The 16842-nt window shown below is 52.3% G+C and overlaps 1 pseudogene; it reads right to left on the bottom strand.

Annotated features, from left to right (window-relative positions):
- LOC120381757 overlaps positions 1 to 16371 on the bottom strand; it is a 194041-nt pseudogene extending 177670 nt beyond the window's left edge.
- Positions 16372 to 16842: the final 471 nt, after the last annotated feature.

The raw sequence follows: 16842 nt of genomic DNA, 5'->3' as shown, positions 1-16842 counted from the left end.
TTGACGCCGGGAAGGAACGACGCCACCAGATGTATCAAGTGGGCTATGCAGAATTCCCCCAGTAGCATCGCCTCGTGGCAGAGGTGGGGAGAGCGGGTCCCGCCTTGCTTGTTGATATAGTACATGGCCGTTGTGTTGTCCGTAAAGACTGAGACACAACGGCCGCAGAGGCGAGCTTGGAACGTCTGGCATGCCAGGCGCACTGCACGCAGCTCCCTCACGTTGATGTGCAGGTTCAACTCCTGCACCGACCAAAGGCCCTGAGTACGAAGATGGCTGAGATGAGCCCCCCATCCGAGGGATGAGGCGTCTGTCATCAGGGAAAGGGAAGGTTGAGGAGGATGGAATGGGACCCCTGCACATACGAGTGATGGGGCCAGCCACCAGTTCAGGGATTGAAGGAGGCTCGTTGGAATGGTGAGCAGGGTATCCAGAGGGTCCCTGTGCAGACGGTATAGCGAGTTGAGCCACAGCTGGAGGGGGCGGAGGCGGAGCCTGGCAAACAGAATTACTTGCATGCAAGCCGCCATGTGACCGAGGAGCTGGAGACAAGCGCGGGCCGAGGACATACGAGAGGTCTGAAGGGCGCGAATTAGCTGTGTAAGGGCCTGGAATCGTAGCTGAGGAAGGTAGGCTCTGGCTAGTGATGAGTCCAGGGTCGCGCCAATAAAGTCCAACCTCTGAGTTGGTACTAAGGTGGACTTTTCTACGTTGAGAACCAGGCCCAGACGTGTGAACAAGTCTTTGATCACTGTGACATGTTGCTGGACTGTGGTCTGCGAGTCCCCCCGATGAGCCAGTCGTCTAGGTAGGGAAAAACGCAGATGCCACGCCGACGGAGGTGGGCGGCGACAACGGCCATGCACTTCGTAAACACCCTTGGGGCCGTGGATAGACCGAAGTGGAGGACCGCAAACTGGAAGTGAAGGTGAGTGATTGTAAATCGGAGGAAACGCCTGTGTGGTGGAAAGATGGCGATATGAAAATAAGCGTCCTTCATATCGAGGACATACCAGTCTCCCGGATCCAATGTAGGGATAATGGTCCCCAGAGATACCATGCAGAACTTCAACTTCAGCATGTATTTGTTGAGGTCTCGCAGGTCGAGGATGGGTTGGAGGCCCCCTTTGGACTTGGGGATCAAAAAATAATGGGAATAAAACCCCTTGCCCCTCTCCCTCTCCGGAACTCTCTCTACTGCTCCGATAGCGAGGAGCGAGTGCACCTCTTGTAAGAGGAGTTGCTCGTGAGAGGGGTCCCTGAAGAGGGACCGGGAAGGAGGGTGGGAAGGTGGGGGTGAAACGAATTGGAGTTGGTAACCACGTTCCACAGTGCTTAGGACCCAGGCATCGGTGGTCAGCTGGGCCCACGCCGGGAGGAAATGGGAAAAACGGTTGGAAAAAGGCAGGGAGGGATCTAGAGAAAGATCTGGTATGCCGTCCCCGGGCGCATCTTCAAAAGGACGGTTTAGGCCCTGCTGGTTTAGAAGGGGCCCGCCCCTGGGACGGTTAGTGGCCAGGTTGCCGTCTATGTCCTCCGCGACCCCGTCGCCGACCAGAGTCCTGTCTGTAGTGAGGCATATAGTAAGGCCGGTTAAGCTGGGGGCGGAACGGACGCCTCTGGGTTACAGGGGTATGCATCCCCAAAGTACGGATAATGACTCTATTGTCCTTTAGGTTCTGGAGCCTAGAGTCCGTCTTTTCGGAGAACAGAGCCTTAGAGTCAAAAGGAAGGTCCTGAATGGTGTACTGTACTTCAGGGGGAAGCGTTGAACTCTGGAGCCAAGAGATCCGGCGCATGGTAACGCCCAAGGCTATAGTACCTGCCCCCGAGTCAGCTGCGTCCAAGGAGGCTTGTAACGAAGTGCGCGCTACCTTTTTACCTTCCTCTACAAAGGCTGCGAACTCCTGTCTTGAGTCCTGAGGTAGGAGCTCTTTGTACTTCTCTACCTCAGCCCAAGTGTCATGCCCGTAACGGCTCAGCAAGGCCTGCTGGTTGGCCACTCGGATCTGCAGGGCACCAGCAGAGTAGACCTTGCGACCAAGCAAGTCCATTCTCCTGGCTTCCTTTGATTTAGGAGCGGGGCCTTGCTGGCCATGGCGCTCTTTATCGTTGACAGATTGGACCACCAACGACGAGGGGATAGGGTGCACATACAAATACTCATATCCCTTGGAAGGGACCATGTACTTGCGTTCCACCCCCCTGGCTGTGGGCGCAATAGAGGACGGAGTCTGCCATAAGCTATCAGCAGTCACCTGGATAGTCTTAATGAAAGGGAGGGTGATGCAGGTTGGGGCGTCCGCTGACAAAATGGTCACTGTCGGGTCGTCCACTTCCGATACCTCCTCAACCTGTAGGTCCATTCGCAAGGCCACCCAGCGAAGAAGCTCTTGGTGTGCCTGTAAGTCAATAGGCGGGGGACCTGCAGACGACGACCCCGCCACTGCCTCATCCGGGGAGGAGGAAGAAGAAAAATCCCGGGCATGATGGTATCCTGCTCAGCGTCTGGGACCTGGGAAGGTTCCTGTTCCTGGGAAGGTTCCTGGGCAGGCTGATTACCTTCCTCTACGAATGATGGTACCTCAGTGTCAACTGGGGGGCGGCTTATCGTAGCCTCTGGGAGGCGCGGCTCGTGTGGTACGGTGCGCGTGGTAGGCACAGGAGCACCTTGGGCTTGGTGGTAGGCCCAAGGGGTCCAATAACCCCAGTGATGAGGGTCCTGGTCCACATAGTGGGACTGCTGGAAGACTCCCGAAGGGACCTGAGGGTCATGTTCGTCGACGTAGTAGCTGTCAGCATGTGAAGAGGCTGACGCGTGCCTGGAGGGCCAGGGAGGAGCGGATAACCCCTGTGCCGAAGTGCCTATGGATTGCGTTTCCCGCCTCTGCAGCGACCGGTGCCGGGAGGCATCCCAACAGTGAGAGCGGGAGTGAGAACGGGACCTCTGACCAGCGCGGTGCCGGGAGGTCAACCAGGATCTCCATGCTCGGTGCGGGGAGCGGCTTCGTGAGTAGCGGCGGCCGTAGCGGTACCGCGATCCGGAACGGTGCCGGGAGCGACGAGTCGGAGATCGGGAGAAAGACCTGTGCCGTGAGTCGGACCGGTGCCGCGTAGTCGAGCGGTGCCAGGACTGCGAGCAGCGCTGCGAGCGGTGCCCGGAGTGAGATCGGCGTTGGGACCGTGAGCGCTGGTGAGACCGGGAGCGGGATCGGTGCCGGTTGGACTCGGTGCCGGCAGGCGGCTTGAGCATTGACGGCTTGCCCATGGAACGGGGCGCCCGCACCGGCGGCGCCGGGGGCGGAGGCACAGCCGGGTCTGTCAACGCAATAAGGTCTCGCGCCGCTGCGAAGGTCTCCGGAGTCGACGGCAGTTGGATCTCAACCGCGGCCAGAGGTCACAGGTGCCGGACTCGACGGCCTCTGGGCGGCCGGAGTCAACGGTGCCGGCAGAAGTGTCTGCGCCGGAGGAGCCAGTGCTGCGGCAGGTTTCGGTGCCGGGCGGTCCGGTCGGGGCGCGCTCTGGTGCTTGGGAGCAGGCGGTGCCGAAGAGGCAGCGGCCTTCCCTTTCTTCGCCTTTGGCCAGAGAGCACGTCCCTGGGCGGATTTCAGTGCCGATGGCACTCTTGGTTGCTGCACTGAAAAGTGGCCCGGCGCCGTGGCGGGACTGCGAGAGTCTAGAGGGGCGGCGGGCGGTGCTGGAGCCGGAGGGGTTAAGGCTGCCTCCATGAGGAGTTGTTTAAGCCTAATGTCTCTTTCCCTCTTTGTGCGAGGCTTGAAAGCCTTGCAAATCGGGCACTTAGAAGACAAGTGCGACTCTCCCAGGCACTTTAAGCAGGAGCTATGAGGATCCCCTGTAGGCATAGGCCTGTGGCAGGCCGAACACGGCTTGAAACCCGGGGAGCCGGGCATGCGCTCCGGTCCCGGGTGCGGGTGGGGGCTAATCCCTGAACCCGCTAACTATCTAACACTAAACTGGCTAAAAACTACCAAAAACAAGAAAACCTAAGACTAAGATAACAACTATGTACAATTTTTAGAGAAAGAACTATGAGGAAGCTAGGGAAGCAGAGGTCAGGCAAGCTGCACTCCACTGTTCCAACGACCGACACGGGCGGTAAGAAGGAACTGAGGGTCGGGTGGGTCGGCTGAGGTAAATATGCGGTGCCGTTATGGCGCCACTCCAGGGGGCGCTCAGCCGACCCACTGGGGTTGCTAGGGTAAAATCTTCCGACAAACGTGCACGCGGCGTGCGCACACCTAACTGGAATGGATATGAGCAATCACTCGAAGAAGAACCAAGTGATTCACCCCATGTGCTTCCCACAGATTTTTCATGATCTCTGCCAGGAAATTAGTTCCCGAATCTGTAAGGATGTTGGAGAGCCAACCTACCCTGGCAAAAATGTCTGCTAGGTCCCGGCACACAGTTTTAGCCTTGGTGTTGCTTAGAGCTACTGCTTCCGGCCATTGGGTAGCAAAATCCATGAAAGTCAGTATGTACTGCTTTCCTCTGGGGGTCTTTTTTGGGAAAGGACCCAGAATATCCACAGCTACTCGCTGAAATGGGACCTCAATTATGGGGAGTGGCTGGAGAGGGGCTTTGATCTGGTCTTGGGGCTTTCCCACTCTTTGGCACACCTCACAAGACCGGACATAATTAGCAACGTCCTTGCCCATTCCCTCCCAGTGGAAGGACTTCCCCAACCTGTCTTTGGTTCTGTTCACCTCAGAATGGCCACTGGGATGATCATGGGCTAAGCTTAAGAGCTTTACCCGGTACTTAGTTGGAACTACCAACTGTTTTTGAGGATGCCAGTCTTCCTGGTGTCCACCAGAAAGAGTCTCCTTGTATAAAAGTCCTTGTTCTACGACAAAATGGGATCAGTTAGAAGACCTGAGAGGCGGTGGGGTGCTCCGTGCCACCGCCCAAGCTTTCTTGAGGCTGTCATCTGCTTCCTGCTCAGCCTGGAACTCTCTTGAGGCTGGAGACACCAGTTCCTTCTTAGACTGTGGACTTGGGCTTGGTCCCTCTGGAAGCGATGTAGGTGATGGGGTTGTTTTCGTTGATTGAGAACCGCTTTCCGCTGGTGCACTTTGAGATATTTCAGGCTCTGGCTCAGCCTCTTGGGTAGGGTTGTCTGCTGTTTCTGCCAGTTCAGGCCCGCTGGTGCCCTCTGGCATTGGAGTTGTAGATGGGTTTGCAAGCGCTGGCGTCAGTGTTGGCAATGGTTCTGGTGCTGGTTGCTTTTCCAGTTCCGGTTCTGGGACTGGATGTACTATGGCTGTTGCAGTCGTTGGTAGGGGATCCAGTTCCACCGCCTCTGTCTGGGTCTCTGGTAACACAGACGGGGCCCTTGTGGATGGCTCAGGAACAGGGGTGGGAGTGGAAGCTTGCTTGGCCTGGCCGCGTATGACCATTCCACCTCTTGGCCAGCTTCACCTGGTTGGCCAAGACTTCCCCCAGTAGCATGGGGATGGGATAATTGTCATAGACTGCAAAAGTCCACATTCCTGACATCACTGGACAGGCAATTCAGCTGCAGGCAAGTTTAAAGATTTTGACATGAATGGGTGAATTGTCACTTGGGCCTCTAGGTTGATGAATTTGGGGTTCACTAAGGATTGGTGGATAGCTGACACTTGTGCCTCGGTGTCGCTCCACGCGATAACCTTCTTCCCGCCCACTCTCAAGGTTTCCCTTCGCTCCGAGGGTATTTGAGAGGCATCTGGGCCTGGGGATCTTTGGTGTGGTGGTGGTGTAACGAACTGTACTTGGTTGGGGTTCTTGGGGCAGTTGGCCTTTATATGTCCCAGTTCATTACATTTAAAACATCGCCCAGCTGACTGGTCATTAGGCTGAGGTGAGTTGCTGGAGACTGGTGAGGTGGGACAATAGGGTGTCTGGGGCTTTCCTTGGGTTGTGGGTGGGATCTTGGGTTGCCTCCGGTGATAGGGTTTATTTTCGGTTTGCCCCCACTGATATTCGCTCCCCTTGCTAGTAGTTTTTTTTCTTTTCTACCACTTCCACCCATCTGGCTCCAATCTCCCCCGCCTCGGTTACAGTTTTGGGCTTCCCATCTAGGATGTACCTTTCTGTTTCCTCAGGAACACCCTCTAAGAACTGCTCCATTTGCATTAGGAAGGCCAGCTCTTCCAGATTTTTAGCATTTGCTCCTGATATCCAGGCCTCCCAATTCTTTCCAATGTGGTAGGCGTGTCGGGTAAATGACACATCTGGTTTCCACCTTAGAGCTCTGAACCGCCGATGGGCATGCTCAGGTGTTAGCCCTATTCTGATTCTGGCCTTGGTTTGAAAAAGATTATAATAGTTTATGTGTTCCTTAGGCATTTCAGCTGCCATCTCTGCTAAGGGTCCACTGAGCTGTGGCCTCAGCTCTATCATGTACTGGTCTGCAGAGATGCTGTACCCAAGGCAGGCCCTTTCAAAATTTTCCAAGAAGGCCTCAGTATCATCACCTGTCTTGTAGGTGGGAAATTTTCTGGGATGGGAAACAGTGCCTGGAGAAGGGTTGTTAGGGTTGGCTGGTCCATCCTGCTTAGCCTTTGCTAAGTCCAATTCATGCTTTCTCTCTCTTCCATCTCTTTTTCTCCCGTCTCCATCTCTTTTTGTTTCATCTCCATAGCTCTTTTGTGGTCAGCTTCTTTGGCTTTCTCTTCTGTGTCCAGTCTAGCCAGTTCCTGTTTAACTGCTTCCTTGGTACTCATTTTTCTGCTTTCTTGTGCTGGCCACACCCCTCTGCAGCTCACTGACTGAGATGCACTCAGCTCAGGGCTGCTTGGTTAACAGAGATTTTCTAACTAGTGTGGCAGAGCTCTGACCCTGCTCCGGTGGGTCCTGCGCTTCTAGGCGGTTTATGCTGCCTCAGTGGCTCACTGTGACCCTCCACGTAGCCCTTCTCTCTCTAGGGCCAGGGTTAGTCTACTGAGCCCTTTTCATCATAGGCTGCAAGGAGGTTGGTGAGAGAACTCCCACAGTCTCTGTTCAGCCTCCTGTCCTGACAGGGACCTGACTTCCCCTTCCAGGAGCTGTTCCTGTAGTGGTGGGTTGGGGGGAACCCGGGCCCACCCTCTACTCCGGGTTCCAGCCCAGGGACCCTAATGGTAGTAGTTGTTGGCAGCCAACCTTTCACTGCCAGAGTTGCTACATTTCCCTGGGCCACTTCCCCACAGCTCTCCTGCTTCTCCCTTCTTCTCCCTTACCTTAGGGCTCCTTTAACGATGGTTTGGGGGTGTCTTCAGTAACCAGCCCTTCAGCTGCACTTCCTCTCCTCTGGCTCCCTGGATCCCCTGCCTGACTGGAGTGAGCCCTTTGTATAGTATCAGCAGGGCCTTAATTAGAGTCAGGTGGTCACATTAACTGAATGGCCTCACCTGACTCTTTACAGCTTAATTAGAGTCAGGTGTTCTCATTAGCCTGGTGCAGCCCCTGCTCTGGTCAGTCAGGGAACAGAAAACTGTTAATCCAGTGGCCAGTATATCTGCCTTCTGCTATACCCACCTGGCCTGGGTCTATCACACTAGCTATACCCAAGAAGCAGAAAGAAAAAACAATTCAGCTTGTAAATTCCTTTTGCTGTCTGCTTGCTCACAGCTTGAAGCCTCCTCTTAACAAAGACCCTTGTTAAAAAAATTAAAACCTCTGCCTTCAGGCTGCTTTCTAAGCAGCTAGAAAGGAGAGAAAAAATAATTCACACCGCTGCTCACCATGTGAGGGTTTTTTCCCCCCACTTTGAACTTTAGGTACAAATGTGGGGGACCTGCATGGACACTTCTACGCCTAATTACTAGCTTAGATCTGGTATACTGCCATCACCCAGAATGTCAGTGTCTGGGGCACTCTGTTACCCCAAAACTTTCTCCTCCCTTGGCAGCCTTGAGAGGCTTCACCAATTCCCTGGTGAACACAGATCCAAACCCCTTGGATCTTAAAACAAGGAGAAATTAACCATTTCCCCCTCCCCTCCTTTCCCCTCACCAATCCCTGGTGAGTCCAGACCCAATCCCCTTGGATCTTAAAACAAGGAAAAATCAAGCAGGTTCTTAAAAAATAAAGCTTTTAATTAAAGAAAGAAAGGCAAAAATCATCTCTGTAAAATCAGGATGGAAAATACTTTACAGGGTACTTAGATTCATATAGTCCAGAGGAAACCCCCTCTAGCCTTAGATTCAAAGTTACAGCAAGCAGAGGTAAACTCATTTCAGCAAAAAAAAAGGGACATTTACAAGTTGAGAAAACAAAGATAAAACTAACACGCCTTGCCTGGCTAATTACTTACAAGTTTGAAACATGAGAGACTGATTCAGAAAGATTTGGAGAGCCTGGATGGACGTCTGGTCCCTCTTAGTCCCAAGAGTGAACAACAACAAAACAAAGAGCACAAACAAAAGACTTCCCACCACCAAGATTTGAAAGTATCTTGTCCCCCTAGTGGTCCTCTGGTCAGGTGTCAGCCAGGTTTAGTGAGCTTCTTAACCCTTTACAGGTAAAAGAGACATTAACCCTTAACTATCTGTTTATGACAGGCCCAAACTCTCCAGCGCTTGGATTCTTTACATGCTTTCACAGAGCGAAGAGCACATGTTCCATGATTTCATAGGGCAGCGTTTTAGGGCTATTTTGAGTCAGGGAGCTATGCTATAGGGAGCTTTCCCTGTGTGGATCTGACAGGTGGATCAACATAGAGTCACATTGTGACCATTCTAAGGGTGCTGAGGGCTGTGAGTCTCCTTGTTGCCACCTGCCACAAGGAAGAGGGACTTTTGGCAGCTGGATGTTAGCGACCAAGCTCACCAGCCTGTCAGGCACTCAAGGACCCTCCTCCACAGCAGCCCTGACAGTTGACAATAGAGACACCTTAACCCCTGAGTTCCTTCAATGTGTCCCCCTCCGGGTTCTAGCTCCGATCACCAGATACTCGGGGTATGTCTATACTACCTGCCGAATCGGCGGGCAGCGATCGATCTAGTGGGGGTCGATATATCGCATCTAGTGTAGATGCACTAAATCGATCCCCGAGTGCTCTCCCCTCGACTGTATTCCAGCTCAGTGAGAGGCGCAGGCAGAGTCTACGGGGGAGCTGCAGCAGTCGACTCACCGCGACGAAGACACCACAGTAAGTCGATCTAAGTATATCGACTTCAGCTACGTTATTCATGTAGCTGAAGTTGCATAACTTAGATCAGGGGTCTCAAACTCAAATGACCCAGAGGGCCGCATGAGGACTAGTGCATTGGCCCGAGGGCCGCATCACTGACACGCCCCCTTGCTGCCCCCGGCCCCACCCCCAATCCACCCCTTCCATGAGGCCCCGCCCCTGCCCTGTCTCTTCTCCACCTCCTCCCTAAGCGCGGCTCCCGCTCCTCCCGCTCCCTCCTGGAAAGTGCTAGCGCCACCAACAGCTGTTTGGTGGCTTGGCGCGGAGCCTCCGCTTTCTCTTGGGGGCCTGTGGCCCAGGGCAAATGCCCCCTTTGCTCCCCCTCTGGGCGGCCCTGCCCGCCGCGGTCTTTGGGGCACTTAGGCGGCGGGTCCCGAACGGAAGGGCCCCCGCCGCCGCCGACCGGGCTGCGCTTCGGCGGCGGCGGGTCCCTCTTTTCCCCACCCCGGCCGGTCCCGCGTCCCACCCCGGCCCCGGCGGGTCTCGCTTCCCTCCCCCAACCCCCGGCCTGGCCCCGACGGGTCTCGCTTCCCTTCCCCCGGCCCGGCCGGTCCCGCTTCCCTTCCCCTGGCCCGGCCCCGGCGGGTCCGCTTCCTCCCCACCCCCGGCCCGGGCGGGTCTCGCTTCCCTCCCCCACCCCCCGGCCCGGCCCGGCCCCGGCGGATCTCGCTTCCCTTCCCCCGGCCCGGCCCAGCCCCGGCGGGTCCCGCTTCCCACCCAGGCCCGGCCCGGCCCGGCGGCTCCGCTTCCCCCTTACCCGGCGCGTCGCCGTCGAGGCCTGAGCTTCGTCCGCTCAGAGCCGCGTGGTGAGGCGGGCTGTGAGCTCCACGCCGGCGCAGCGCTCAGCCCAGAGCTCCCAGCCCCGCCCCTCCCACGCGGCTTGGATCGGGCGGGGCTCAGGCCCCGTGAAACTCCCAGCCCCGCCCCTCCCACGCGGCTTGGATCGGGCGGGGCTCAGGCCCCGTGGAGCTCCCAGCCCCGCCCTCCCCACGCGGCTCGGATCGGGGCTGAGGCCCGTTGGAGCTCCCAGCCCCGCCCCCTCCCCATGCGACTCTGAGCGGGGCGGGGCTCAGGCCCCGTTGGAGCTCCCAGCCCCGCCCCCTCCCCACGCGGCTCGGATCGGGGCGGGGCTCAGGGGCTCGGCCGGAGACTCGGCGCTTGATGCGCTGAGGCTCCAGGAGAGGGGCGGAGGCGGGAGCCTCCGCTTTTCTCTTGGGGGCCCCTGCGGAGCCCGGGGCAAATTGCCCCCTTTGCCCCCCCCCTCTGGGCGGCCCTGGGGAGCTCCGCGGGCCGCAGGGAAGAGCTCCGCGGGCCGCATGTTTGAGACCCCTGACTTAGATCGATCCCCTCCCCTAGGTTAGACCAGGGCTCAGAAAAATCCCAGATCCTCTCTGCCCAAAGCAATGGTACATCCCAGGTTACCAGTTTTACTGGTATCACACACAGCACTTGAGCACAGTTATCGAACAAACAAAAATTTCTTTACCACGGGACAGAGTTTTAAAAAGAAACAAATGTGAGTGATGGAAACCAACCATTACCAACAAAACAAAATCACAAAATGCAACCTACACTTTAATAGCTCTCTTCCCTATCTAAGTAGACTGACGTGTGAGGTGACAGTCTATTGCAGTGATTGCTAGTCCCTAGGAGCCAGGCCTCTGCCTTTCTTGAAGCACCACTGGTCATTAGTGATCTCCTTGGTGAATGGACCCAGAGTGTTTCTCTCCACCCTGTCATAAACTGAATCAGTCTTTTGTGTATATTCACAGGAAGGACCATTTCCTCATTGTCATATTGTCCTTTTCACTTCCACAGGGTTTCGATGTCTATAATTTGTCTTTGATAGTTTTCCATTGGCTTTTCTGGGCTGGTGCAAAGGCTGACAATGCAGCAATACATCGCATAACTGGCTAGCAAGGGACGGGTGACAATTCCCTCCCACTTGAATGGGCCGTCCCCAACAAGACCTGTGATTGGGGTGACTCACTTTCATGACAATACTATATGGGCAGAATGTTCCATATACTTACATTACTCCTTCAACAGGACTCATACCCACCTCTTGAAGTGATCAGGAGTAACAATAATTTACAAGGTTTCAGTACAGATCTCACTGCTATGCCTCCTGGATAAATATAAAAAATCAGTGCATTAGGTGGGATGAGTTTGTCGGGTCTGAGACAGGAGTTTCTTGTGAATTACTCTGACCTCTTTGCCAACTGGCACCAAAGAGCATTTATCACACATACACTGAGCTATACAGCCACACTCTGATATAACAGAAAGGCCAGCACAAAAAACAGAGAGAGGAACAATAAAATACTAAAATGACAATGGTTGGAACTCTCCATTTCCCTCAGTCTTTGGACTGATGGGCACTAAGAGCTTTTCCCTCAGTTGAACCAGGTGATTGGATACCTGGCTCAGCCCTTCATACTAGCCGCTCTCTCACCTACAGGGAGATGGGTCAAAATTGGAATTGATGTCATGACTCGCTTCCCAGAGGGGATCAACCTGTCTAAAGCTGTGTCTACCCTTCAAACACTGGAAATATTCTTCTGACAACCTAACACTGTCTACACTGGGGCTCAGCTCACATGAACTACTTCTCTCAGAGGAGTGGATTTTTCACACCCCTGTCAACATAGCTTTTCAGTGTAGACCAGCCTTTAGATGGCTTTTTGATATGAAAGGCAGTGGACTTCAGCCTTTTCCTTGGTATTGATGGTTGACAACTGCAGTTTCCTACCTGCTGGACACATCCTATGACAGATGTCAGGCCTTTCCTTTGCAAATTAGAGAAGTGGGGAAGTCAGTGACCCTTACAGTGTAAGTGGGTATGTAGCAGGGTGGACCCCTCCTCCAGCCCTGAAGGGGTTAAAAATAGCCCTGGGAAGGGGCTGAGGCTCAAGAAAACAGCCTTTAGGCTGGGCTGATTGGGGGAAGTGGCTGCAGCTGGGGCCACGCCCCAAACTGAGCCCAGGGCCTTATAAGAAGGCCAGGGAAGCCAGAAGCACAGACAGTCTCTCTCTGCCTTCAGAGGGAGATGGGCCTGGCTGCTTAGGAGCTGAGATAAGTACCTAGGGTGAAGCAGGGCCGGGGAAAGGCTGAGGAGCTCTAGCCAGGAAAGCCCCAGGCTGCGGCCTAGCACAAGGCCAACGGGTACTGGGGGTTGCAGAGGGCAGCCCAGGGGTAGGCCAAAGCAGCAGGTCCAAACCCAACCCTGCCAATGATGAGTAGGCTGATACTGCAGTCTGCCCCAGGGTGTGGGGCTAAACAATGACTGACAGTAGCCACATACTGAGGCAAGGTAGGGATAGAGGGTGGGGGTTCCCTGAGACAAAAGGGGAAGCCCAGAGCGAAAAGGGGTTACTGCCAGGGAGCAGCACCCTGGAGAAAAGGGGCACCGGGTCCAGGGAGGGACACGGGGGCCTGAGAACAGGTGGATCACCAGCCTGCAGAGGGCGCTCCGGTGCTGAACAAAGCTAATTCCCAGAGTAACCAGCAGGAGGCGCCGCAGGGGTCAGTCAACCCGTTTACAGGGTAAAAACTTATACAAATTGTCTCCTCGAGTAGTTTTCCTTTAATAGAAATTGACTTTGAAGTTCAGTAAAATATGCTCTATTTGAAATTTACAAAAAAATAAAATCTATACAGGCCCAATATTCTCTTCTACACGCTAACAACTATTCTCCCACCCCAACCTTTGGAGTGAGGTTTTCTACCAGAACTCCTTACACTACAGGGGGTAAATTAAATCAAATTAACTTTTGAAGATTAGCCATCATTTCCTGTATGACTAAAAAAAGAAAAAAACCAGACAACTTTCAGTTTTCCAAAATAATTCAGATTATCAAACAATTAGTGTCTTACTCTTTAACCAATAACTTCACCTATAATTTCATTTTCACTAGTAACAGTAATATATTCAAAGATCACAAATCCTTGTCGTATATGTTAGTTTTCTTTTAATCCCCATTGCCAACAACTGAACCATGGCTCAAGTTGTGGTTTGTCCCAACCCTTCTGAGAGTTCATATATCTCTGGTTCTTCTGCCATGCGTGTTGGTGGAAGGCGTCTCCTATGTGGGAATGTTTGCATCATGAGGAAAAATACCTCTCTTTTCACACTTTAAATCTTTCCAAGAAGTAGGAGGTAAGGGAGAAGTGATGTAAATGCATAAAACACAAGAGAAAACTGTCTGGTCTTCACTACAGACATTTATCGGTATAATTATTGCTCAGGGGTGTGAAAAATCAACACAGCTGAACAACGTAGTTACACAGCTCTAATCCCCTGTGTAGATAGCGCTACAACAGCAGGAGAGCTTCTCCTGCCAACATAGCCATCTGAGACAATATTGATTTAAGTAACTGAACTACACTGTGCTCATATGCACTTCCCTCAGTTAGTGGGGGGTCTGCTGTTCACCATTTCCGAATGGAGATTTTAAATCACTGCTGTGTCTTTGTTACCATGGCCAGTAAACTGGAGAGTTCTCTCCTGTTGACAGAACTGCACTGGAATTGTCTCCAAGTCATCATGGAGATATGGGGAAAAAGCAAAGCTGAAGGGAGAAATGATGACTTTAGCAAATGGTCATTTGTCTTAAATTCTCCAATAAATCTGAGCTGAACTAATATCTAATTGTGCGACCACACAGCCATCAAGAAAGATAGAAACCCAGATCACAGAGAGATAGAATACATGACAATGAAAGTGTAAATTGAAATTCCAGAGCAGGTTACATCTCATTATTTAGAATCAGGACAAGAGATTCTCCCATCACATTATCCTCTGATCCATTCAAATCTGCTTCGCTCAGCACTGTCTCCATAGTCAGTTATGTTATTTACAACATGTTTAGTATCCCAGCATCCCCATAATGGAGGAAAAAACAGCTACCTTGCCAGAATTGGCTTTACCAATAGATGGAACCTGGGATTTAAACTCTAAATGATGACACTGTATTTAGGATCCATTTGAATTCCCCTTCCAGGCCTTTGATACTTTCATCTCGAGTCACAGCAACTCTGGTTCAGGATTAAATAAGTCAAAGCATCATCTCCAAGCACAGACAACTGAGAACACTTCATCACATGACACTTTGAGAAGTGGAGGGGTAGAATGTGATGACAATAAACTCTGCCTGGCTCAGTCGAAAGGTAACAGTTTTGCCGTGATGGGGAAGGAGAGAATCTCTGAGTCACCCCATCTCCTTTCAAGTATCAGAGGGGTAGCTGTGTTAGTCCAGATCTGTACAACGTGACAGAGAGTCCTGTGGCACCTTGTAGACTAACAGACGTATTGGCGCATAAGCTTTCGTGGATGAATCCCCACTTCGTCAGATGCATGGAGTGGAAATTTCCAGAGGGGTGTATAAATATGCAAGCGAGAACCAGTCTAGAGATAACAAGGTTAGTTCAATCAGGGAGGATGAGGCTCTTATAGCAGAGGAGGTGTGAACACCAAGGGAGGAGAAACTGCCTCTGTAGCTGGCGAGCCAGGCACAGTCTTTGTTGAATCCTGAGCTGATGGTGTCAAATCTGCAAATAAACTGAAACTCAGCAGTTTCTCTTTGAAGTCTGGGTCTGAAGTTTTTTTGCTGCAGGATGGCTATTTTTAAATCTGCGATTGTGTGTCCAGGGAGACTGAAGTGTTATCCTGTAGGTTTTGGTATATTGCTTATGCTCCAAAACATTTTTTAGTCTATAAGGTGCCACAGGACTCTGTCACTTTTTACATCTCCTTCCAGTATCACAGAAGCGGAAATGACACTTTTTTCCTGCCCCTGCTCCTCCTCTTTTAAATGTAATATGAAAAGTTCCCATGATAACTGCTCTTCAGCACAACCCAGAGCAACGTGAGAACAATTGGCAATGATACAATATGTATCATTGGTGACTCTAACCATAACTGCAATAGGAGGAATGGTATAACTGTGATGCTCCCTTGTTTCTTATGGGAAGGACACACTTGAATTACTCATGGGACAATGGAGTTGATAGAAAGGACAAATGGGTCCACCTCAAAGAGGTCAAACTGCAAAATGCAAAAATGGGCCACTCATCTGGCCAAGCTCAGGGATATCGGTGCTTCATGCAGTTCAAACAGCTTTTAAAAGTTACTCTGTGGGAATCAGGAAAAGTATGAAAGTATCGATAGCCCTGGAGGGTTTGTGGTGTTGATCCCCCTTGCAGATTCTCTGATGGCTCACATGGGCTCAGTGGCAAGACAAGGGTTTCCCACACTCACTGCTTCCATGGGGTCTCATACCTGTGTGGATTCTCTGATGGCTGATAAGCTGCTGGCGGTAAATGAAGTTTTTCCCACACTCACGGCATTCGTAGGGCCTCTCCCCTGTGTGAATTCTGAGATGGGTAAGAAGGTGCGAGCTGTGATTGAAAGGTTTCCCACACTCACGGCATACATACGGCCTCTCTCCTGTGTGGATTCTCTGATGCCCATTAAGGTGAGAGCTGTGAGTGAAGCTTTTCCCACACTCACGGCATTCAAAGGGCCTCTCCCCTGTGTGGATTCTCTGATGTTTAGAAAGGGCTGAGCTGCTATAGAAGCTTTTCCCACACTCACTGCATTCATAGGGCCTCTCCCCTGTGTGGATTCTCTGATGAGTAATAAGGTTTGAGCTGCAATTGAAGGTTTTCCCACACTCACGGCATTCATAGGGACTCTTCCCTGTGTGGATTCTCTGATGCTGAGAAAGGCCTGATCTCCTAGAGAAGCTTTTCCCACACTCACTGCATTCATAGGGCCTCTCGTCTGTGTGGATTCTCTGATGATGAATAAGGGCTGAGCTGCTAGAGAAGCTTTTCCCGCACTCACGGCATTCATAGGGCCTCTCCCCTGTGTGGATTCTCTGATGTTGAGAAAGGTTTGAGCTGCTAGTGAAGCATTTCCCACACTCACGGCATTCAAAGGGCCTCTCCCCTGTGTGGATTCTCTGATGCTGAGAAAGGCCTGATCTGTAAATGAAGGTTTTCCCACACTCACGGCATTCGTAGGGCCTGTCCCCTGTGTGGATTCTCTGATGGGTAAAAAGGGCTGATCTGCGATTGAAGGTTTTCCCACACTCACGGCATTCGTAGGGCCTGTCCCCTGTGTGGATTCTCTGATGTCTAGAAAGCTTTGATCTTTGAGTGAAGCTTTTCCCACACTCACGGCATTTGTAGGGCCTGTCCCCTGTGTGGATTCTCTGATAATTAAGAAGGGCTGAGTAGTCACATAAGTTTTTTCCACACACGGTGTATGTATTTTTTCTCTTTCCAATGATTTCCTGCTTTGTTGTGGTTTCCTTGAGGTACTTCTGAGTTCCCTGAGAGGAAATACGTTTACCCATTTTCACCCCCAGCTGGTTTCCTTGTTCTCTCTCTGGTCTGTGCTGAATCTCACAGGACTTTTCCTCCTCATGACTCCTGGACACATTGCTTTTTGATCTTTGCAATAATGCTCTGTGTTTATCCACTTGCTGAACATTTTTCTGCTGAGAATTCTGCTCCTCTTTCTCACATGCCATTGCACCACCTGCTGTGAAAAAGACAGAAACATCAAACAGGGTTGAAAAGTGAAAAGCCAAAACAAACTAAGTGCTGGAGGGAGGTCAAATAAAAATCACAAACTGAACTCCCCCATACTCTTACCC

The sequence above is a fragment of the Mauremys reevesii genome, linkage group 14 (assembly GCF_016161935.1).
Source record: "Mauremys reevesii isolate NIE-2019 linkage group 14, ASM1616193v1, whole genome shotgun sequence".
In the NCBI taxonomy this organism is placed as follows: domain Eukaryota; kingdom Metazoa; phylum Chordata; order Testudines; family Geoemydidae; genus Mauremys; species Mauremys reevesii.
Note: the sequence above shows the minus strand (reverse complement) of the source record. Positions and strands in the feature narration are given on the sequence as shown.